Source organism: Mus musculus, chromosome 17, assembly GCF_000001635.26.
Source record: "Mus musculus strain C57BL/6J chromosome 17, GRCm38.p6 C57BL/6J".
In the NCBI taxonomy this organism is placed as follows: domain Eukaryota; kingdom Metazoa; phylum Chordata; class Mammalia; order Rodentia; family Muridae; genus Mus; species Mus musculus.
In genome coordinates this window covers 82,902,517-82,927,557 of record NC_000083.6, presented here as the reverse complement: position 1 = coordinate 82,927,557, position 25,041 = coordinate 82,902,517, and the positions used below count along the sequence as shown (strand labels likewise).

Sequence of the window (25,041 nt, the reverse complement as noted above, 5' to 3'; positions counted from 1 at the left end):
TCTTGAATGCCCACCACATGCACAGCAGCATTATAATATGATTTATGCATTGCCCTGAGTTGCTTACACTGCACGTGTGTGCTACTTCATACCCTTTCTTGTCTGTGAATAGAAAAAAATTACTCAGGGAAAGTTGGTAAATGGCTTAGAGGGTGGGTGCGGTTTTTGGCAGTTTGTCATGGTCTTATTTCTGGTTAGAGACTGCAGACTCTTTGTAAATCTATTGCCCTCACTTTGTAGACAAGTAGTGGACCCAGAGAGAAGGGCAAATGATCTTCAAAGTTCTTAAGATATCTAGTCAAAACCAGATTAGGAATCCACATTTTCTGGAAGATGCCTTGAAATCCCCCCCCCACTCTCTTAGCGCTGAAAACGCAGAAAAGCTCTTTGCACAATATGCTAACATAAATGTTTAATTCTGTGGGATCATTTATTTTTCCTTCTTTCCCCCATCAATTCCAGTAGTGTTGATGAGACAGAAGTGTGGGCTGACACAGGCAAGGAGGGTGGAGCGGTGTATTGCGTGGGTGATGCAGACAATGGAGAATAGTTCTGAATGTGGCAAACCCATCATCTGCATACAGGATGATGGAAGGATACACTGCAAGAAAAGGATTGGCTGTGAAAGAGGGTGAGGGCGGTACTCCAAGGTTCCACATCTTCTTGTGTTTGTCAGCAATAGCTTTCTGCTTTGCTTGGATAGCTGACCCTCTGCCTCCATTTCCATGCTTCATTTTAGTCCATCTTCTTCTGGGGGAATCTACTGTATTCCTGCATCTCAGCTTATGTGTTGTGTATTGTGTGTGTGTGTGTGTGTGTGTGTGTGTGTGTGTGTGTGTATTCATGTGCGCACACATCACTTCTATACCCATCTCCATCTGAGATCACTCATAAGAACATCCATGCTTCTGAGACTTCTGTTCCCTTTGTAACCAGGAAAATGTAATGTGCTAATCTCTATACCCGTGATGTAAAAGTCAGGCTCTCTAGGTAGTGAGTTTGAACTTGGGAAGATGTGAGTTGAATTGTTTGGGTCGCTACACAGAATTTGAAAATGGAACTGGATGCAAAGTCCTAAGAGATGGACACTCATTGGGTTCTGAGGACAGTACTTAGGTTCGTGAATAGAAATTTACCTGGTTAGATCTATCTTGGGACCTCTCAGCTATATGACTCTATAATGTCCTATTTTGTTTAAGTATCTAGTGATCTAGTTTTATGACACACTAAGTAAAAGATTCATAATTGATAAAGTGACAAGGTAGCAAGATTCTAAGAAGTAAACAACTTTCTCTCTCTATATGTATATAATCAACATAACCCCTAGTTTGTTAGACACTTGTCTCATGGAATGCTATCATTGCTATTAAAAGGGTCCCAGATTGCTGCCAGATAAGAGGCAGTGGGATGCTGCATAGTGGTGCAAAGAAGTCTAGAATTTCATCAAAATGGAAGAAGCCGGAAGTGAGTCTAGCTTTCAGTGCCTGTCTTACCTGTAAGCCACTGACTGCTATTCTATATAGTTGTTCAGCAGCCAAAGATAGACTGACACTGAAAGCTGAGTGTAGAGACAGCCTTAGCTGTTTGCCTTGACTCACGTCCCTCCTCCCCTTCTGGTCTTACCTCATCCCTTGTAACAAACACACAAAAGGAAAATGTCACCAAATGAGCAGAACAGGCATGTGTAATTGGAATGAGTCAAAATGGTTGTTTTTAAAAACTGATTTTAGGCCTGGGAATTCAGTACAGTGGAGGAGTGCTTGCCTGATACCTGTGAGGCCTTGAGTTGTAGCCCCAGTTCTGGAAATAAAATACAGTTTAAAAAAGGGAAGGAGGAACAGGGGGTTTGGTTTCCAGACAAATTGTAAAGTGTTTCCATGTATCTCAGACACAAGTTCACTCTGAGTGTCTTGCATTGGTATGATATTAGTTGTTACAACTCATAAACCAACATCAACACAATACTATTAACTAAAAGTTCAGGCTTTATTCACATTTACTTAGCTTGCACATAATGTCTTTCCCCCCCTCGGTTCCAGCCAATCATGTAGGATGCCACATTGCATTTAACAGCCTTTCTCCGTAGACCACCTTGAATTGTGAGTTTCTCAGGCTCTCAGTTTTGATGACTGATGGTACTTGAGTTTTTAATCAATGTGTTCATAGCAATGACTTTCTTGAAAATGTGCTTGTACGTGCACATCCTTTTGACTGCATCTGTTTGTTGCTATTTCTCTTCTCTTCCTTCCTGCCAGTTATCCTACCTCTCCTTTCATGGACGACTGATTGTACTGTTTCTCCTATAGGAGGAGGCCATGGTGGTAGAGGCCATGGTTTTCTGGAGAGATGATCACAGAGTTTCAGGTGTTATTCTCAAAACACACCAGAGATCCAAGTTATATATAAAATTTTATTTTTGATGTTTACTATGTGTGTCTTCTGCATAAAAAGTCACCTTATCCTGCTTTGCATTATATGATTTCAGATGGAGGCTCTAGGCTTAGCCCAGAAATAGGGAGTGGTGAGTTGCACTCCATTTTTGAGAGAGAGAAGAAGAAGAAGAAGAAGAAGAAGAAGAAGAAGAAGAAGAAGAAGAAGAAGAAGAAAGAGAGAGAGAGAGAGAGAGAGAGAGAGAGAGAGAGAGAGAGAGAGAGAGAGAGAGAGAAACAGTGAGAGAGGATAGATAGATACATAGATCTACTTAAGTTAGTGTTCTCTCACATGGGAGTTATTTTTCCTCCCTTTATTTGGCTATACTTGTAATTGACATTTATTTTATACTTCAGGTTATAGTACATCTTCATTGATTTAATCATTATTGTTTTATTGCTCACAAAGAGAGGCTGGAAGCTCTTTTTATTGGCACCCCAGTTCCTTTGACAGACTCCCACCAATTTTAAAAATAGTTTTCTTATTTTCTATCATAATAAAATGTTGGAGATTGATTTTTGTCAGCTTTGTTTTTCAGCCCTAGCACCACCTATTTCTCTAAGGAGCCTTGATTCTCATGATTAGCAAATGATACTAGAGACCAACATGTGAGTGTGAGCCATACTGCATGTTCCTGGGGGGTCGTTTCTGCTGTCAGATGACAGTGTAAGGAAATGTGTGTACACCTGCTTATCTACAAACATATCAATAAATATTTTTATGCAAGTAATTTTCTGTAGTTATCCATACCGGCATGTCTCCAACTCTGAGTCAGCTGATTCGTCCTAGCTCCTTCACCTGTTGGTCTGTATTTTCCACTTCAACATCGAGAATCCCAGCTCAGCATCTACCATACTCAATTAAAGAAACTCCAGAATGCGTGTGCAGCTGTGGGGACTTGGATGAGTGTAGTCCTCTTAGGCTCATATATTTGAATACTTGGTCCCCAGATGGTGGAACTGTTTGGGGAAGATTTGGAGGTGTGACTGTATTGGGGGAGGTATGGCACTTGGAAGTGGGCCTTGAGATTTCAAAAGCCCATGTCATTTCCAGGTAGCTTTCTCTGCCTTATGGTTGTGTCTCAAGATGTACGCTCTCAGCTATTGCTCCAGTGCCATGTCTGCCTGCCTGCCTGCTGCCACAATGGTCATGAATTCATCCTTGGAAACTGTAAGCCCCAAATAAACTTTTTTTTCCCTTATAAGTTGTTCTTGTCATGGTGTTTTATCACAATGATAGAAAAATAAGACAATAGCAGTGTTAGAATTGTTCAGTCATTTCCCACTGGAAACAGTGATCAACTAGAGCTCTTCCTCACACAGTGCTTATGTGAAAACCCTTTTGCATTGAGCTCTTATCTGCACATACTGATGCAGTCAGGCTGTTCCATAACATAGAGTCTTCCAACACAGGCTGTATGCCATTCTGGGACGCTTCAACTTTTTGAGTGCTTTCCCAGAAAGAAAAGAAAACAATACATAAAGTTTTGGAGGAAAAAAAAATCTCTTTTTCTGCCATGAAGTTCAATGGATTTGAAAGATGTGTACACATGAGTGGTTTTGCTTTCTGGAAAGACCTTTTCTGTTTTGTCACATCAACACATCCTCAAGTTTCTCTGAATCTCAAGTAATCATTGGTCATTTTCCTGGCTCTATAATTTTGCCTGCTGTAGAAATTCATGTAGTTGAGATCAGATATGTAGATTTTTCTTTTTCTTAGCAATAGGTAATAAAGATGACTCTGTTTTTTTTTCATGGGCTGACAGTTCTTATCTTTTAAAACTGACAAATAGCATCCCGTTTTACTAATGACTCAGTTTGTTAATCCAATTCTGAAGGTCTAACTACCAGTTTGCCAGGGACACAGAGATCTATTAGATGGTGTCAGAGACCATCCCTTGAGAAAGTGAGCCCTCCACAATCTCCCTAACAGGCCAAATGGCCTCGTGCTAGGAGCTAGTTAACACCCCCTTCCTCCCTATTCCCTTCCTGGCACCTAAGGCTGTAAAAGCTGAATTATAGTCCCCTCTTCCCTATCTCTTCCTGAACTCCCATGCCATCCAAGGACATGAGTTACGCCTGAGCCCAGCCTGATCCCCAAGGCTGTCAAGGAGGATCGATGTTCCAGAGATAAGATGCAGAGTGCCCGCTGCCTGGCGCCTGACTTCGGCCCCCATGTCAGCAGTTGCCCACTTCTTTGTTCTTTGTATAATTCTCCCTAGACCCCTCCCATATTCCCCGAGATGTATGCTTTAAAAAGAAGGCACCTCAGCCTAATAAATGAGACCTTGATAGGAAAAATTTCTTCTTGGTCTCCTACCTCTCTTTTTCTTCCTCCCATCTCCTTCCAGGTTTGCGGTCCCCCTCTCACCCATGAATAACTGAATCCCGCAGGGTGGGATAAGATGGCATTAGCAAAAAGCACCTCTAGAATGAAGAGATTATCTATTACCCAGGTTCTCCAATAGATGCACATCTAAGAAGAAGAATAAAGAAGAAATAAAATTTAGTAAAATTGATTTTAGGAGAATATCATCCTAATGAAATGTGTACTTTACCTGACTATGATCTAAGAAAATAGAAATAAACTCATTAGAATGGGGAACAAAATACTCATGGAAAGAGTTACAGAGACAAAGTTCGGAGCTGAGACAGAAGGAAGGATCATCCAGAGACTGACCCTCATGGGGATCCATCCCATAAACAGCCACCAAACCCAGACACTATTGAATATGCCAGCAAGATTTTGCTGATAGAACCCTGATATAGTTGTCTCTTGTGAGGCTATGCCCGGCAAATACAGAAGTGGATTCTCACAATCATCTATTGGATGGAACATAGGGCCCCCAATGAAGGAGCTAGAGAAAATACTCAAGGAGCTAAAGGGGTCTGCAACCCTATAGGAGGAACATCAATGTGAACTAACCAGTACCCCCAGAGTTTGTGTCTCTAGCTGCATATGTAGCAGAGGATGGCCTAGTCGGCCATCAATGGGAGGAGAGGCCCTTGGTCTTGCGAAGATTATATGCTCCAGTACAGGGGAATGCCAGGGCCAGGAAGCAGGATTGGATGAGTTGGGGATCAGGGTTGGGGGAGGGTATAGGGGACTTTCGGGATAACATTTGAAATGTAGATGAAGAAAATATCTAATAAAAAAAGAAATAAACTCATTTATGCAACAATTGGAGAGATATTAATATTCTTTGTTTATTTAGTAAATTAAAATTACAATTATGTTGTTAAAAACAGTTATCTATTAGAGATGGGTGATAATGCATTTTTGGAGTCAATGATAACGATATTCTGAGATTTGCTGCATCTCAAACAAGGTGGGAGCCAGAAATGTATCATGTTGAACACAGAGCTTTCCAGCTGGTGCCTTCACAGAGCCTCTACTCCAGTGTCCTAGTGTCCTTGCTTCATGGTGTTTCTTGCTGCATGGTGCTTTGCACTCTATCAAAAGAGAAATGTGAACACAAATGAGCCATAACCCCTTCACCTACAATGGTGTACCATCCTCAAGATATGCTAGGGCAGCGGTGGCACAAAGATGGTGGGAGTAACCAACCAATAACTGATTTGCCTTAAGGCCCGCTCCATGAGATGAAAAACAGACTCAATATTGCTTGGGTGACCAAGAACATGGGACCAGGTAGCCCAGTGACCTAATAGGGTAAAAGCTGACAGCACTGGTCTGAATAACAGAAAAAAAGTGATAAAATGAGTTCTAGTGATATACTGTTATACTCAGATCAGCACTTGTTCAGACGCCATTAGAAGCATCCTCCTGCAGCAGTTGGAAGTACATATAGATACCCACAGCCAGACATTACAGTGAGAACGAGAGACCTTGGAACATGCAGCCCTACATGAGATGTCTCCATCAAATCCCTGTCCTCAGAGATCAGGGAGCCCTGGAAGAGAGGGTGGAAAGAATATAAAAGCCGGAAGGGATGGAAACACCAAGAAAACAGGTCTCTGTAAATCAACAACAACAAAGCTCGTATGATTTCACAGAGACTGAAGCAGCATGCACAAGGCCGGCGCTAGGTCCTCTGTGTTTGTATTATAACTTCCAGTTTAGTGTTTTTATGGGATTCCTGAGTGTGCAAATGAGTGAGTTTCTAATTATTATGCCTTTTCTTGGGGCTCTTTTTTTTTCTTTCTTTTGGTTTGTCTTGTTCAACTTGGATGTGATAATTTTTATTTGATTTATTATATTTCATTTTGTTGTATTTAAAAATGAATGACTGAATGAATAAATAAATGAATGAAAACCTAGCCACCAGGGTAAAGTTTAATAACGGAACTGTCATTTGTACCTTCTGGGAAATGAAAAATATGTTTTCTCTAGTGAGTGACACGGGACATATCAACTACTTCAGAGCAGGTCTCTTGTTCAGGAGTAGTTACCAACATATAATAGAATCCATAGTTTTTTTTTTTTTTGTGGTACTTTTATTTCGTTACAGTTTGGTGTTTCCCTCTTTTGAGTGCATTTTATTTTGTTATTTCTTTTTCCTCTGTTTTGGGGGTTTTGTTATTTTTAGAAAGAACTTAAAATTGGGTGTGTATGGAGGGGGAGAAGATCTGGATGGACTTGGGGTAGGAAAAGAATATGATCCAAATATGTTTAAATTTCAAAATTGTTTTAAATAATAAAAAGGTGTGACAAAATTGAACAAGATTGGCCTTCAGTCCACAATTTGGGTGGGTAAACTATTCACTAAGACACTATATTATTCTTTAAGTCTTCTTGCATGTGTTTAAAATTCTGCATAGTCACACAAGGGATGAAACCTGCAGTTTCTATTGTAGCCTAAGTGTGAGAGACAAAGTACCAGCTCCGCGTAAAGAAACAGGATACTGTCCATCTAATCTTGAGGGAGAAAGACAGTCCAGCTTTGCAAACCTAACTCTTGGCTCATTAGAAGAAACTATTAAGAAAGAAAAAAGGCACAGCCCAGGGATGCCTCAGTTGGTGGAGAGCTTGCTTTGCAAGCAAGAAGACCTGGGTTCCACCCCAAGAACTGTCCTTAGAATCCTGAGAATGGCACTTGTTTGTGATCCTAGCACCTGGGAGATGACATCTTGCAGACTCCAGGGGTCCATTAGTCAGAATGGCTTAATCAGCAAGCACCAGGTTAATGAAAGACTGTTTCAAAAAGTAAGTAGACAGCTTCTGAGGAAAGGTCGTGCTCTGGTCGCCACATACATGCACATGCACAGGCATGCGTACCTGCCCACATTTCTGCACCCAGTTGAATGCATGGGCATTAAAAGAAAATGGTAAGCCAGCAACAGGGAACATGTATTTGTGATAAACATCACTGATAAATATATTACATTAAAAGTTCCCAAATCTGAGCTGAGCAGTCCTGGGGTATTTAATCCCTGAATGCAGGAGGCAGAAAAAAAAATCCCCAAATCCTCCTCCAGGTACAGTGAGGAATAAAAACACATAACAGATAAACCAATACAGAGTGAGAAAAAGATAGGAAGAGACTCTTTTCCAAAACGGGGTATCTAATGTCTAATATGGGAGAAAAGTTACTCCAACTCATTAGCCAACAGAGACATGTAAATTAAGATTATAGTAGTGCATTTTCAACTCTCTTGCCAGCACTATTAGAGTGAAAGAGATGAGCTGTACTTAAGAGAAATGTAGAACAGCAGGAGCTTTTAGATGCTTGTGAAATGAGGGCTAAATTGCCAGCATCTTGGAAAACTGTCAGTATCTATAAAAGCTGAGTATCTACATCCACATATACATCTATGCATACCCTCTGACCTAGTAATGCTACTCCTGGCCTCAGGTTCTCAGTTGAATTCTGCAAATTTACACTAGCTGTTCAAGACTGTTGAGAATACCCTGAAATGACCCAACGGTACACCAATAGAACAGATAATAGTGACCCAACACTATATATGAGTATGAATTAAGAAATTACCTTTTCATTTTTCTTACACCAAAGTAAAAAAAACCCAGTCATAAGCCTCTAAACCAATGGTCCCCAACCTTTCTGATGCTGTGCCCCTTTAATACAGCTCCCCATGTTGTGGTGGCCCCCAACAATAAAATAATTTTTGTTGCTACTTCATAACTGTAATTTTGCCGGGAGTGGTGGCGCACGCCTTTAATCCCAGCACTTGGGAGGCAGAGGCAGGTGGATTTCTGAGTTCGAGGCCAGCCTGGTCTACAAAGTGAGTTCCAGGACAGCCAGGGCTATACAGAGAAACCCCGTCTCGAAAAACAAAACAAAAACAAAACCAAAAACATAACTGTAATTTTGCTGATGTTATGAATAATAAACATCTGATATGCAGGATATATGTGACCCCTGTGAAGAGGTCATTTGAACCCAAAGGGATTGAGAATCGCTGCTCTAAACCTTTATTGATAGTTCTTTTTGAGACCATGTCTTACTACATGGCCCAGGTGGTCTTGAACTCATGATTCTCCTGCCTTAGTTGCCTGAGTGCTAGGATTGCCTGGCGTGCAGCATTGTCCTTATCTGATTGGATATTAACAGTCAAGTGAGTTAGACGCATACATGCCTGCAACCAATAGCATACTCTTCGGACAGCAAAATGAAAGCAAAACAAGACTTTCAACCAGTTGCCAATTTTATCTTTCTGAGTGGGTCATTTAAGGAGGAGGTAGGTGCTCTGGGAAGAACTAGCTCTGGGTCACTGTGGTCATTATTGTCAGAGTGGAGAGCCATGCTCCTTTATGGCATTGGAAAGGGCCACATATTTTTTTTATTAGGTATTTTCCTCGTTTACATTTTCAATGCTATCCCAAAGGTCCCCCATACCCACTCCCCCAATCCCCTACCCACCCACTCCCCCTTTTTGGCCCTGGCGTTCCCCTGTACTGGGGCATATAAAGTTTGCAAGTCCAATGGGCCTCTTTTTGCAGTGATGGCCGACTAGGCCATCTTTTGATACATATGCAGCTAAAGACAAGAGCTCCCGGGTACTGGTTAGCTCATATTGTTGTTCCACCTATAGGGTTGCAGTTCCCTTTAGCTCCTTGGGTAATTTCTCTAGCTCCTCCATTGGGGGCCGTGTGACCCATCCAATAGCTGACTGTGATCATCCACTTCTGTGTTTGCTAGGCCCTGGCATAGTCTCACAAGAGAGAGCTATATCTGGGTCCTTTCAGCAAAATCTTGCTAGTGTATGCAATGGTGTCAGCATTTGGAAGCTGATTATGGGATGGATCCCTGCATATGGCAATCACTAGATGGTCCATTATTCGTCACAGCTCCAAATTTTGTCTCTGTAACTCCTTCCATGGGTGTTTTGTTCCCATTTCTAAGAAAGGGTAAAGTGTCCACACTTTGGTCTTCGTTCTTCTTGAATTTCATGTGTTTGGCAAGTTGTATCTTATATCTTGGGTATCCTAAGTTTCTGGGCTAATATCCACTTATCAGTGAGTACAAATTGTGCGAGTTCCTTTGTGATTGGGTTACTTCACTCAGGATGATACCCTCCAGGTCCATCCATTTGCCTAGGAATTTCATAAATTCATTTTTTTAAATAGCTGAGTAGTATTCCATTGTGTAAATGTACCACATTTTCTGTATCCATTCCTCTGTTGAGGGGCATCGGGGTTCTTTCCAGCTTCTGGCTATTATAAACAAGGCTGCTATGAACATAGTGGAGCATGTGTTCTTCTTACCGGTTGGGACATCTTCTGGATATATGCCCAGGAGAGGTATTGCGGGATCCTCCGGTAGTACTATGTCCAATTTTCTGAGGAACCGCCAGACTGATTTCCAGAGTGGTTGTACAAGCTTGCAATCACATATTTGATAGAGATGCTGTGTTATATTTTCAAGTACTTTCCCTAGCCCATGGATGTCTGTCTACTCAGAAAGGAGAGTAATTGGGATTCATGCAAGTATGTGTGCAAGTGTGTGTGTTGTATGTACACATGTGTGTGCACGTGTATCTATGTATTTGCTTGTAGAGATCAGAGGATGATTTTGGGTGGCCTGCTCTACCTCTCTCGGCATTATTTCTTTAAGATAGGGTCTCCTACTGAACCTGTAACTTGGTTGGAAGCTGAGAAACGCCAGAGAGCATCCTGTCTTCATGTCCCCACAGGGCAGGGGCTACAGGTGCTCAGGACCATGCCCAGTTTTTTATAGGGGTTCTGGGAATTTCCATTCAGTTCCTCAAACTTGAACAGAAACCATTCTTACCTCCCAAACCGTCTTTCTAGCTCCCCACAAGCTCTTTAGAATTCAAGACCATGTGCACTTTGTTTCCCATTGGCTCCCAGAGCCCAGTGAAGAGCTGCACATACTGGGAGCTAAAATGATCGGTTGAATAAACCCCGTTTATCTCATTATTAGGTGGGCCCAATAAAGCCAGTCCTACTTCATGCACTTTGTGTACAACCAATCAAAAGTGAATGCACATATAAATCAGTCTATGACTGCCTTTAAGTCTACTCTGTGGTAGGTAGGAGAGACCTTCTGAAATTTGGCACAACCTGAAAAAAAAAAAAACCTTTTATTCTGGACAAAACTCACAGATCCAGGTATGCTTCCTTTAGCATCCAGCATATAGTGGTTCACTGCATCATGGATTCATGCTTATCTTTGAGGCTAAGTCCTCCATACTCGGAAGTCTCTTATGATCACAATAGTTCATAGGCTCTGGAATGGGAGAAGGGGGCTTCTTTTGAGGCATCTGTGGCCCAACCTCTTACATAATGCTGCAATCTCTCTTCATCTTCTGACACTGTTCTCATCCCTCTGTGAGCTCGGCAGACACACAAGGCGTCACCCTAAATCTACAGAGGCAGAACACACATCTTATTCAGTCCTGGAGCTGATGTCAAACTAGAGGAAAACCTGAGTAATATTAATACAGGCTGCGGGGTTAACCCTTGTTGAGGGGGAAACAGTTTCTAGTTGGGAGGCCCTTCTTGCTGGAGCTCCGTAGACTGTGAGAAAGCTGACCGCTGAGGCAAAACGTGAGCTTGGTCGTGCTCTCACTGATTCATGGTTTCACGTCCCGGGCCTTACATAAGCCCACTCCATCTTTTCTATGACAGTTCTTCAAACGTTTCAAAGCAGCTTATTTTCCCTGGAGGGTTTCAGAGGCCAGGACCAGTTAGAACTTGTCTCATGAAATATCAGTTTTCTAAGATGTTCTGTGTGAACAAATGGTTGAGTGACTGTGTGAGCTGCACATCTATTTTGTCTTGGAAACTCTCATCTGAGGCTCTGAGAGGTTAAAAAAAAGTCTTAAGTTTGATTACCTCAATCTGATTACTTAAAGCTAATTGTCCAGGGAAACTTCCCTCATGTAACAGCTAGCAGTATTATCGAGATGCCCAGACATATTTTGGGGGAAGTAGAAATCAGCTGGAATTTCTTCAGGTAATCCATGGAGGGTTGAATAATACCCCTTCTCCCCCTGCAGGTCCTAGTCCCTAACTCCAGACCACTGAAGATGATTCTATAACTTTGGTCTGCAGAATGGTCAGAAAATAAATTTGTGCTTGTCAAAGCCACCACGTATACAGTTATGGCAGCAATGAGAAACGAAGGTATCATGTTTGCGCCTGGTCAAAACTTTCCATGACTTCTGAATATTTTCAGGAAAGCCCAAGTTCCTTGCCATAGCTCTCAGGTCTATATCCAGTCTTAACTGCTTTTCTCTTTCTTTTTTTTTTTAATTAGATTTTTTCTTTATTTACATTTCAAATGTTATCTCCTTTCCTGGTTTCCCCTCTGAAAACCCCCTATCCCATCTCCCTCCCACTGCTCAGTAACCCATACACTCCTTCTTCTTCGTACTGGCATTCCCCTATACTGGGGTATCAAGTCTTCACAGGACCAAGGGGCTCTCTTTCCACTGTGAACAACAAGGCCATCCTCTACTGCATATGTGGCTGGAGCCATGGGTCCCTCCATCTGTTCTCTTTGGTTGGTGATTTAGTCCCTAGGAGCTCTGGAGAAACTGTTTAGTTCATATTGTTGTTTCTCATATGGGGCTGCCAACCCCTTCAGCTCCTTGGGTCCTTTCTCTAGCTCCTCTATTGGGGACCTTGTGCTCAGTCCAATGGTTGGCTGAGAGCATCCACTTCTGTATTTGTCAGGCATTGACAGAGCCTCTCAGGAGACAGCTATATCAGGCTCAGGCTCCTGTCAGCAAGCACTAGTTGGCATTCACAATAATGCCCTTGTTTGGTGACTGTATATGGGATATTCTCTTTCTTTGTTGGTTCTTTGCGAGGTTTTGGTATCAGCATAACTGTGGCTTCATAGAATGAATTGCCTAGTGTTCTTGTTTCTATTTGGGGGAATAATTTGAAGAGTATTGGTATTAGGTCTTCTTTGAGGTATGATAGAATTCTGCACTAAGCCCATCTGGTCCTGGGATTTTTTTGGTTGGGAGACTTTTAATGACTGCTTCTATTTCTTTAGGGGTTATGGGACTGTTTAGATGGTTTATCTGATCCTGATTTAACTTTGGTACCTGGTATCTGTCTAGAAAATTGTTCATTTCATACAGATTTTTTTAGTTTTGTTGAGTATAGGCTTTTGTAGTAGGATCTGATTTTTTTTTAAATTTCCTTAATTTCTGTTGTTATGTCTCCCTTTTCATTTCTGATTTTGTTAATTTGTATACTGTCTCTGTGTCCTCTGGTTAGTCTAGCTAAGGGTTTATTTATCATCTTGTTGATTTTCTCAAAGAAACAGCTCCTGGTTTGGTTGATTCTTTCTGAAGTTCTTTTTGATTCTATTTGGTTGATTTCAGCCCTGAGTTTGATTATTTCCTGCCTTCTACTTCTCTTGAGTGTATTTGCTTCTTTTTGTTCTAGAGCTTTCAGGTTTGCTGTTAAGCTGCTAGTGTATGCTCTCTCTAGTTTCTTTTTTGGAGGTACTCAGAGTTATGAGTTTTCCTCTTAGCACTACTTTCATTGTATCCATAAGTTTGGGTATATTGTGGTTTCATTTTCATTAAACTCTAAAAAAAGTCTAATTTCTTTCTTTATTTCTTCCTTGACCAAGTTATCATTGAGTAGATTGTTGTTCAGCTTCCACGTGTATGTGGGCTTTCTATTATTCAAGTTGTTATTGAAGACCAGCCTTATTCTGTGGTGATCTGATAGGATGAATGAGGTTATTTCAATCTTCTTCTATCTGTTGAGGCCTGTTTTGTGACCAATTATGTGGTCAGTTTTGGAGAAGGTACCATGACGTGCTAAGGAGAAGGTATACCCTTTTGTTTTAGGATAAAATGTTCTGTAGGTATCTGTGAAATCCATTTGTTTCATAATTTATGTTAGTTTCAATGTGCCTCTGTTTAGTTCCTGTTTCCAGAATCTGTCCATTCCTGAGAGTGGGGTGTTGAAGTCTCCCTCTATTATTGTGTGGGGTGCAATGTGTGCTTTGAGCTTTAGTAAAGTTTCTTTTATGAATGTGGGTGCCCTTGCATTTGGAGCATAGATGTTCAGAATTAAGAGTTTATCTTGGTAGATTTTTCCTTTGACCAGTATGAAGTGCCTTTCCTCATCTTTTTTGATAATTTTTGGTTGAAAGTTGATTTTAATCCATATTAAAATGGCTACTCTCGCTTGAGTCTTGGGACAATTTGCTTGGAGAATTGTTTTCCAGCCTTTTACTTGGAGGTAGTCTCTGTCTTTGTCCCTGAGGTGGATATCCTATATGCAGGAAAATGTTGGGTCCTGTTTACAAATCCAGTCTGATAGTCTATGTCTTTTCATTGGGTAATTGAGTCCATTGATATTAAGAAGTATTAAGGGAAAGTAATTGCTGCTTCATGTTATTTTTGTTGTTAGAGGTAGAATTATGTTTATGTGGCTATCTTCTTTTTGGTTGGTTAAAAGATTATTTTCTTGCTTTTTCTAGGGTGTAATTTCCTACTCTGTGTTGGACTTTTCCCTTTATTATCCTTTGAAAGGCTGGATTTGTGGAAAGATATTGTGTAAATTTGGTTTTGTCACGGAATATCTTGCTTTCTCCATCTATGGTAATTGAGAGTTTTGCTGGGCATTTGTGTTCTCTTAGGTCTGCATGACATCTGACTAGGATGTTATGGCTTTCATAGTTTCTGGTGAGAAGTCCGGTGTAATTTTAATAGGTCTGCCTTTATATGTTACTTGACCTTTTTCCCTTACTGCTTTTAATATTCTACCTTTGTTTTGTGCATTTGGTGTTGTTATTATTATGTGATGGGAGGAATTTCTTTTCTTTTCTGGTCCAGTCTGTTTGGAGCTCTGTAGGCTTCTTGTATGTTCATGGGCATCTCTTTCTTTAGGTTAGGGAAGTTTTTTTCTATAATTTTGTTGAAGATATTTACTGGCCTTTTAAGTTGAGGATCTGCCCTCTCTTCTATACCTATTACCCTTAGATTTGGTCTTCTTATTGTATCCTGGATTTCCTGGATGTTTGGGGTTAGCAGCTTTTTGCATTTTGCATTTTCTTTGACTGTTGTATCAATGTTTTCTATGGTATCTTGTGCACCTGAGATTCCTTCTTCTATCTCTTGTATTCTGTTGCATCTATGACTTCTGATCTCTTTCCTAGGTTTTCTATCTTCAGAGTTGTCTCCCTTTGTGATTTCTTTATTATTTCTACTTCCATTTTTTGATCCTGCTTGGTTTTGTTCAATTCCTTCACCTGTTTGTTTGTGTTTTCCTGTAATTCTTTAAGGGATTTTTGTGTTTCCTCTTTAAGGGCTTCTACCTGTTTACCTGTGGTCTCATTTATTTCTTTAAGGGAGTTATTTATGTCCTTCTTAAAATCCTTTCTCAGCATCATGAGTTGTGATTTTTAAATCCAAATCTTGCTTTTCTCTGTGTTGGGGTATCCAAGACTTCCTGTGCTGGGAGAATTGTGTTCTAATAATAATAAGTAGCCTTGGTTTTTGTTGGTAAGGTTCTTGTACTTGCTGTTCTCCATATGGTTATCTCTGGTGTTAGTTGGTCTTGCTGTTTCTGGCTGGAGCTTGTCCCTCCTCTGGGACTGTAAGCCTATGTCAGCACTCCTGGAAGACCAGCTCTCTCCTGGCAGTACTTGTGTACAGCAGGCAGTGGAACAGCCTTAGCTCCTGGGTGCACATGGAGACCAAAATGATCTTGTCCCAGCTCCTCCACTGTTCCTGTGTCTTGTGTACTCCTCACTGGTCCCATTTTGGACAGCTAATGGAGAGAGAAAGTAGCTATCTCACCTCTGAGCCTGAGAGTGAGAGCACTCCTAGGAGAACAGCTCTCTCCTGGGGGGGGGGGGGGACCTGTGCACAGAGTGCTGTGGAACCCAGTCTTGCTTCTTGAAGCAGAGTTGTGAATCCTTAATTGCTTTCCACCCAGAACTCTGCAACTTTGTCTTGTCTGTGGTGGACTGCTGGCACTGTTCTTCTTCCTGTTCCTTAACCCTACCAAGGGCAGCCCCACTGCAGCAATTTGTGCTTGTGTCTGCTATGCCTTCTGCCTTGGGGTCTCTAACTGCTCTCCCCATGGCTTGCTCCTCTTTAGAATGGCCTTCAATCTCTGGCCTTCCATCCCCAGCCTTCCTAATTCTCCCTATCTCCCAGGCTTCCTTTCTTATTATTTTGCTTACAATCTTCATTACTTCACATTGCTTGTTTCTACTTTGGTTGCCTTATTTATTGTCTTAAGAACATTGCCTAGTAGAGAAGATATCTGAACACATAGCAAGTGAGCAGAATACATTGGTTATTGATGTCTAAATGGCTAACAGAATACAGATATAGTTCTGACTTTCATTGTCACCCTGGTAGCTTCTCTTGGAGCATGTCCTGGTTGATTTATGTATCTGAAATTAAGACTTCCATAGCTGACTACAATATTATGAGCCAGAGCTGACCTTGACCAGCAAAGCAGAAATGATATTTCTTGAGTTTCAGGGATCTTATTCTTTATGATAAAAAACACAAAGCATTTGTTTTGAAAAGGAGAAAAATCAGAGTATCTTTAAATTTAATTCAGATAGTGCCTTGATCCCCTCTGGCTATCTTAGTGAATTGCTGTAGACTGTAGTCTATGGAGCAGAATTAATTGTCTCATGGTTTTGGAGGCTGGAATCTGAAATCAGGTTGTTGTGTGGTGCATTTTTTTCTGTTTCTTTAAGCCACAGTCTCATAGGATTAGGAACCTGCTCTTATGTCCTCATTTAGCATTACCTTTTGATATTCCTAGCTGTTAGGGTTTGTATATGCTTGGCCCAGGGAGTGGCACTATTTGGAGGTGTGGTCTTGTTGGAGTAGGTGTGTCACTGTGGGTGTGGGCTTTAAGACCCCCTTTCAAGCTGCCTGGAAACCAGTATTCTGCTGCAGCCTTCAGATGAAGATATAAAATTCTAAGCTCCTCCTACACCATGCCTACCTGGGTGCTGTCATGTTCCTTTCTTGATGATAATGGACGGAACCTCTGAACCTGTAATCCAGTCCCATTTAAGTGTCCTCATAAGGATCGCCTTGGTCTTGGTGTCTGTTCACAGCAGTAAAACCTTTACTAAGACACTAGCTGAATACCTCGGATAAGGGCTTCAGCACATGTCTTTTAGGAAACCCATTTTAGTTTGTGAGCAAGATATTGACATCAGCCCTGCCCATTTTATCTGAAGTTGTAAGAGACTTCCCATAGGCATTCTCTACCTCCTTCTTCTTCCTTTGTTATTTTTGTTAATGTTTATCATATATATGCATAAATATACACACACTAGAGTATAAGTTATACTGCTAGTGAAGGCTTTAGTTATATATGTGTGTATGTATACACACACACACACACACACACACACACACACACGTATATATGTATATTTGTATGAAGACATACACACACGATATATATATTATCTCCCTGATGCCTAACCAGTGGTTAGCAGGGAGTAGTTCCTCAATAAATGACTAAGTGGTCACTGGAGTAATCTAGCTAGCAAATCGTATTTGTATAAATGTTGATCAGAAATTGATTTAAAAGTAATTAGTATTTTTATATGATTTCTACAATGAAATATGCAGCTGCTCCTAGAGCTCTGCTTCCTCCTCTTCCTATGAGCACAGCCAGGTTACATTTCTCATTTCCTCAGCAGCTCCTTGTGGTCAAGAGAACATGAGGGGCAGAATTGTACCTTACTCTCCAGTTGTCTTCATTAAACCTCCCAAACATAATTCTATCTGTTCCTTACCTCCCTTCCCACGACACATTCATTCCAGGACAGCATCACATACCATTTCTTGAAAATAGTGGGAATTATACAAACAGAAAATGCCTTAGGTTATTTTTCTCTGATAGAGAAGCGCTTCTGTGGCGTTTGCTATGGTTGATCCTTTGGTTTCCTTTCTTACAGTAGTCAGCGTGTCTTCTCCTAGCCCATCCGTCTGTACAGATAACTGTTCAATCCATGAGAGGGGTTTAACATTCACAGATGTTCAAGACAGATGCAGGCTTGTGTTTTCACTCATCTCTTTTCTCCAGTGTTCAAACACTGAGGTCCCTGAACATGCAGGGATGGTGAGATGAGAAATGGGTTATTGGAAACTAGGCCACACTTAAAGGACATCTTTAAGCCATTCACTTCCTCTTATGATGGCAGAAAGCAATATCCTTGCTTTAGCTTTTCTTTCTCATCAGAATGATTTATGGAGGCCTCTGAATTATTGGGATTGTAGCTCCATTTGGCTGTTCCCCAGGTGCCAATACACTGTCATTAAATGATCCACAGCCTTGCAGGGGTCCCTACACATCCTCATTTGCAAAGGCACACAGAAGCGCCATACACTTCAGAAACCCTCAGTGGAAAAATCAAATCAGCAGTTTGGTGTTTGCAGCACAGAAATGCCAACGGCTGGAAAGAGAATGGACAGAGTCCATTAGAGCTGACACATGCATTCTGCACCAATATTGCACACATCTGCAAAGCTTAATCCACAATTTAGAAGGCATTTATTTATGTTGCTTCCTTATTTGATTGCTATAGAATGTCATGATATAGGTAGGAACATATTTAAACAGAGGGTTTCTTTTCTTTTCTTTTCTTTTCTTTTCTTTTCTTTTCTTTTCTTTTCTTTTCTTTCTTTTCTTTTCTTTTCTTTTCTTTTCTTTTCTTTTCTTTTCTTTTCTTTTCTTTTCTTTTCTTTTCTTTTCTTGCAGGGTTTCATGAACCCTGGCCTCAAAGTAAATGAAGATAATTTGAATTCCTTATCCTTTTTCAACTACTTCCCAGCTCCTGGGATTCTAAGTGTGTGGCCCATGCCTGGCTAAGTTCCCCAGTCTTTTCTCCAGTGTTCAAGCTCTGAGGTCCCTGAACATGCACAGAGAATTTCAGACAAATTTCCTTTATGAATATCAATGCAAAAATACTCAATAAAATTCACACAACAGAATCCAAAAACACATTGAAACAATCATCCATCATGACTTTATCCCAGGGATGCAGAGATGATTCAATATACGGAAGTCCATCAATATAATCCACCATATATATATATATATATATATATATATATATATATATATATATATATAACACCCCTTCACCTTCACGCTAAAAGTCTTGGAAAGATCAGGAATTCAAGACCCATACCTAATCATGATAAAAGCAATCTACAGCAAACCAGTAGCCAACATCAAAGTAGATGGTGAGAAGCTCGAAGCAATCCCACTAAAATCAGGGACTAGACAAGGCTGCCCACTTTCTCCCTACCAATTCAACATTGTACTTGAAGTCCTAGCCAGAGCAATTCCACAACAAAAGGAGATCAAGGGGATACAAATTGTAAAGGAAGAAGTCAAAATATCACTTTTTGCAGATGATATGACAGTATATATAAGTGACCCTAAAAATTCCACCAGAGAACTCCTAAACCTGATAAACAGCTTCAACGAAGTAGCTGGATATAAAATTAACTCAAACAAGTCAATGGGCTTTCTGTACACAAAGGATAAACAGGCTGAGAAAAAAATTAGGGAAACAACACCCTTCTCAATAGTCACAAATAATATAAAATACCTTGGCGTGACTCTAACTAAGGAAGTGAAAGATCTGTATGATAAGAACTTCAAGTCTCTGAAGAAAGAAATTAAAGAAGATCTCAGAAGATGCAAAGATCTCCCATGCTCATTTATTTGCAGGATCAATATAGTAAAAATGGCTATCTTGCTAAAAGCAATCTACAGATTCAGTGCAATCCTCATCAAAACTCCAACTCAATTCTTCAATGAATTAGAAAGGGCAATCTGCAAATTTATCTAGAATAACAAAAAACCTAGGATAGCAAAAACTCTTCTCAAGGATAAAAGAACCTCAGGTGGAATCACCATGCCTGACCTAAAGATGTACTACAAAGCAATTGTGATAAAAACTGCATGGTACTGGTATAGTGCCAGACAAGTAGACCAATGGAATAGAATTGAAGACCCAGCAATGAACCCACACACCTATGGTCACTTGATCTTTGACAAGGAAGCTAAAACCATCCAGTGGAAAAAAGACAGCATTGTCAACAAATGGTGCTGGCACAACTGGCAGTTAACATGTAGAAGAATGCGAATTGATCCATTGTTATCTCCTTGTACTAAGGTCAAATCTAAGTGGATCAAGGAACTCCACATAAAACCAGAGATAGTAAAACTTATAGAGGAGAAAGTGGGGAAAAGCCTCGAAGATATGGGCACAGGGGAAAATTTCCTGAATAGAGAACAGCAATGGCTTGTGCTGTAAGATCGAGAATAGACAAATGGGACCTCATAAAATTGCAAAGCTTCTATAAGGCAAAAGATACCTTCAATGAGCCAAAAAGACCACCAACAGATTGGGAAAGGATGTTTACCTATCCTAAATCAGATAGGGGACTAATATCTAATATATATAAAGAACTCAAGAAGGTGGACTCCAGAAAATCAAGTAACCCAATTAAATTAAAAGAACTGACATGATATGCACTCACTGCTAAGTGGATATTATCCCAGAAACTTAGAATACCCAGGATACAATTTGCAAAACACACGAAACTCAAGAAGAACGAAGACCAAAATGTGGACACTTTGCCCCTTCTTAGAATTGGGAACAAAACACCCATGGAAGTAGATACGGAGACAAAGTTTGGAACTGAGACAAAAGGGTGGACCATCTAGAGACTGCCATACCCAGGGATCCATCCCATAATCAGCCACCAAAAGCTGACACCATTGCATAAACTAGCAAGATTTTGCTGAAATGACCCTGATATAGCTGTCTCTTGTGAGGCTATGCCAGGGCCTAGCAAACACAAAAGTGGATGCTCAGAGTCAGCTATTGGATGGATCACAGGGCCCCCAATGGAGGAGCTAGAGAAAGTACCCAAGGAGCTAAAGGGATCTGTAACCCTATTGGTGGAACAACAATATAACCAGTACTCCCCGGAGCTCATGTCTCTAACTGCATATGTATCAGAAGATGGCCTAGTCGGCCATCATTGGAAAGAGAGGCCCATTGGTCTTCCAAACTTTATATGCCTCAGTACAGGGGAACGCCAGGGCCAAGAAGTGGGAGTAGGTGGGTAGGGGAGTTGGCGGGGGAGCCTGGAGGACTTTTGGGATAGCACTGGAAATGTTAATGAAGAAAATACCTAATTAAAAAAAAACTCTTTGTAAGTACAAAAAAAATATGAAGAGGGAATTAGAAGAAACAACAAGGTTTTTTTTTTTTTTTTTTTTTTTTTTTTTAATCTCAAGTTGCCCTCTAAATCAGTCTACAGCTAAAGATAGCTTTGAACTTGTGACACTCCTGTCTCTACTATCAGAGTCCAGGAATAAAGGTATGTTTGTGTTTTACATGGTTTGAAAATGAAACCTAGGGCTTGCTGAGTGCACTGAGCCATATGGCCAGTCTGCTATCATTTGGGACAGACAATATATAATTTAAGAAAAAGGAAGCAAGCTCATCCCTTTCCTGCAAAAGAGGTCTAAGTCTGGGGGCTACATGCACATAGGGGATGCAATATCCTGAACAATTACCAATACTCCGCCTGTGTATATTTTGCTAGAGAGGTGGTCCAGAACCTTCACTCAGCTTTTTAATGAATAATTTTCAATGACTTCTATGGCTGGGGTTGAACTGGTGTCTGCATCAAAAAACAACTGAAAGACTGAACTATGGAAAACAATGCTTTGTGAAAGACGAAAGGGGTAAGAATTCTCTAAGGCAGAATGTCTGCCTCCTGGATATTTATTGCACTGAACAGCAGGGTTATTATTTCCTATAATCTCTGAAATACCTTTCAGTTACATGTTGATCAGAGTTGCTGTCTTGCCAAAAACAATGAGGGAGCCTGGCATCCTAGGAAGAGAATGCCTAGTGATTACACGATCCTGTGAGCTCATCCTAGAGAAGATGTATAAAACTCAGCCTGCTCTGTCTGTCCCACCAGCGTTAGGTTACAGAGTTACAGAAAGCAGCCACAGTTGCTTGGGCACGATGTGAGAAATGAGGGCTTGGTGGTTTTCAAAGCATTTCCTTGCTTAGAAGTTTAGAGGGGTTGACAGGGTCATACTTACAAGTCTAGATCCAAACATGTCTGCCCTAGGGATGGCTTCACACTGACATTTTCAGAGCTAGGTGCTTAACCAAGCATAGACCAGAAATGAAAATTTTGTCCCAGAAGGGCAGTGTTCTCAGGGCTCGGGATGGACTGAGGAGAGGGTGTGATGGAAAAGGGGAATAGCTGTGAGAATTTCCCTCAAGCGATAAAATTCATCTTCTTTATTTAAATATCAGGCTACCCAGAACAGCAAGGACAAACTTCTAGAGCCAGTTGTTGCCATAAATAGTGTTGGTTTGTATTCTGACCTTAAGGTTGACTCCAACAAACCTCTTTTTCCTATTTAGGAACTGAGTTGTAATACTGACTTTATAGATTCATTTTCCCATATAAGAATCTAGGGTTCTGCGTGGCAGCAGTGAGTCATGACCCCTGAAAGCCGTCTACTCATGTTGAAGGAATCTCTTGCTGTCCACAGAGATTAGACTCCCACAGCTGGCACCCTAGGATTACTTCCAAATTTGTAGCAAACAGTGACAGGCTTGATTTTTTTTTTTTACCCTGAATGCAAACCATGTTTAAGAAACTCAAGTAAAATGAAAAACACTAGGAATCCACCTTCTGTAGGTACCCACTTTTCTCCCTTCAAATTTTGGCAGCCTTCTTCCGGTTACTCTTTGATCTTACTAATTATAAAAGTACTCTTTAAACATTATTTTTGTTGTGCTGGGTGTGAACGTCCATAAGTGTGCCGTGGCCTGCATGTGGAGGTTAGGTATCAGTTTTCACTTTCCACCTTGGTTGCGACAAGGCCATTTGCTCTTTACTGTTTCATAGTCCAGTCTCGCTCTTCTATGAGCTTTTGGAGATTCTCCTTTCTCTATTTCCCATCATGCCATGGGAGTTGTGAAGCTACAGATGTAGGCTACCATGGCTGGTATTAGGTGGGGTCTTGGGACCTGAACTCAGGTTCTCACACTTGTGCAGAAAGTCCTTGACCCACTGAACCAGCACCTTAGCCTGTGAAGTTACTCTTGTTTTAGGGTCCCTCTCTTTATAATTTTAGAATACATTGCCTGTTAGCACATCACATGGCATTGTGGCCACATATGAGCTATCACCCTAACTTTGTGTCTTACATGCTAATTTTCATCAGGTTCTCAAATGCTTTGGTGATATTTAAAGAACTAGATTAGGAGAAGAACTAAGCAAGTTTTGTATGTATTCTTATTCTTGTCAGAGTACTGAGACAATGGAGACAAGGGTAAAGATGACAAAGGTTATGTGGGGTACATTCTTCTGTTAGAGGATGTGAATTCTGGTGCCAATACACCTCATACTAATGTGGGCTATATTCTTTTGCTAGAGGATGTGAATTCTGGTGCCAGTACACCTCATACTAATGTGGGGTATATTCTTCTGTTAGAGGATATACATTATGGTGCAAATACACCTCATATTAATGTGGGGTACATTTTTCTGTTAGAGGATGTGAATTCTGGTCCTCATATACCTCATACTAGCTTTATGACTTTGAGAAATTCAATTAATCTTTGAGTCACAGTTTTATTTTAAAAGTAAGACCAGTACATAGCCTCTCTAACTTACTGCAGAATTATGAGTAGCAAAATGGGTTAATATTTTATTAAAATTTAAGATTTTTTTTTCTGTTAGGTGAAGCTCTGTTGTGCTATAATAACAAACATCTCCAACATTTCTTTTGTTTAAAGTAACAAAACTTTATATCTTGTTTGTGACACATATTTAAAATCAGATGGGTCAGTAATGTCTTTCAGTTGACATTTTTCAGAGATTGACGTTGATAAGATTTCACCTTCTTGTAGCGTTATCCTCCTTGTATCACCATCATGTGGTCTTGTGGCTACTGCAGCAGGGAGACAGTTCTGGAGAGACAATGACATGTTAGCTGGAAATGACAATATTTCTCATAATAACACATTGGCCTAAACCAGTTACATGGACCTAACTAACTTTAGAGGATATGGAAGCATAATTCCTCTGGAATCTCATGAGTTTTCGTGATGTCCATCATAAATAGTATAGCTGAATCCCACGGATTCTAAGACAAATATCCTGCATTGTATTTCTGAAACTGAGATTCATTTTCCAAAATGCCCAGTTTTCTCCCTTTTCCCCAACTTTGCATCTCAGCTCTGAGATGTATTTTACGGCTAAAAATGCCTATAAAACTTCATAAGACCATAGTGATCCCCAATGCCAATCAGAACACTTCTTTCCCTCTGTTCATTACTTCTCTCAGGCTTCCAGAGGGGCGAGACAGATTCTAGTTTGTGGTTCAGATATCTCATGCCTGCCACTGAAGACCATTGCTCTGTGGGGTGACGTTTTCTTTTGTGCACCCCTCCTGCCTTCAAGGTCACTGTCTAGCGATATTGAATATTTCTTTGTCTCTCAATTCTGCTTTCCCTTAATAATCTATAAGCTTGTATAGTGCTTGCTTTAGTTGTTCACTTGCTTAAGTTATGCTTCAGTTATTTGTGCTGTCTCATCGGACAGAGGAGAGAAAGGGCTGAAGACATCAGGCAGTGGAAGAAAGGGAGGAGGACTGAGAGTCAGTCTGAAACCATCTGAAAACCAAGGCAGGAGAACAGAAAGACGTACTTCCTTGTTCTCTCCTGATCTCCATGGGGTTCTTGGGATCCAGATCATGCAGTACACTGCCCACTACGTGTTGGCACAAATGACATATTATTTGGCAAAAAGTACAAGATTAACTTTCTATGCTGTTTTCTTCTGTATCCCAGGCAGCCTTTTATGTTTAATTTGGCATTAAAATATTTTAATTATAGCCAAGGTAATAACCTTTAAGGAAATCAGTGACAGAGTAAATTCATGTCCAGTTTTTGGGAGCATCCTGTTAATATAATATGTTAGACCTAGCTCACTGGCATCCTTGATTGCTTTGAGGTCACCCAGAGCAGACCCAGGGGTCAGACATCCATTCACTCTCAGGCTATGGTTGCTGTCAGAGGGCTGAGAGTTGCCATGTCTAGAGTCGTCCCTTTTTGAGTTCTTGCTTGTATTTCTTTGGTCT

General features: G+C 40.7%; 2 long non-coding RNA genes across 3 annotated transcripts in view; one reads left to right on the top strand and one right to left on the bottom strand.

The window, feature by feature from the left end:
* Positions 1-25,041, top strand: part of Gm34265 — a 182,994-nt gene that overhangs the window by 28,938 nt on the left and 129,015 nt on the right. The gene's annotated exons all lie outside the window — the stretch shown is intronic.
* Gm41629 overlaps positions 23,698-25,041 on the bottom strand; it is a 32,025-nt gene continuing 30,681 nt past the window's right edge. Inside the window, exon 3 of the long non-coding RNA XR_877018.1 lies at positions 23,698-23,869. This is a non-coding gene — a long non-coding RNA (predicted gene, 41629). The remainder of the gene's footprint in view (positions 23,870-25,041) is intronic.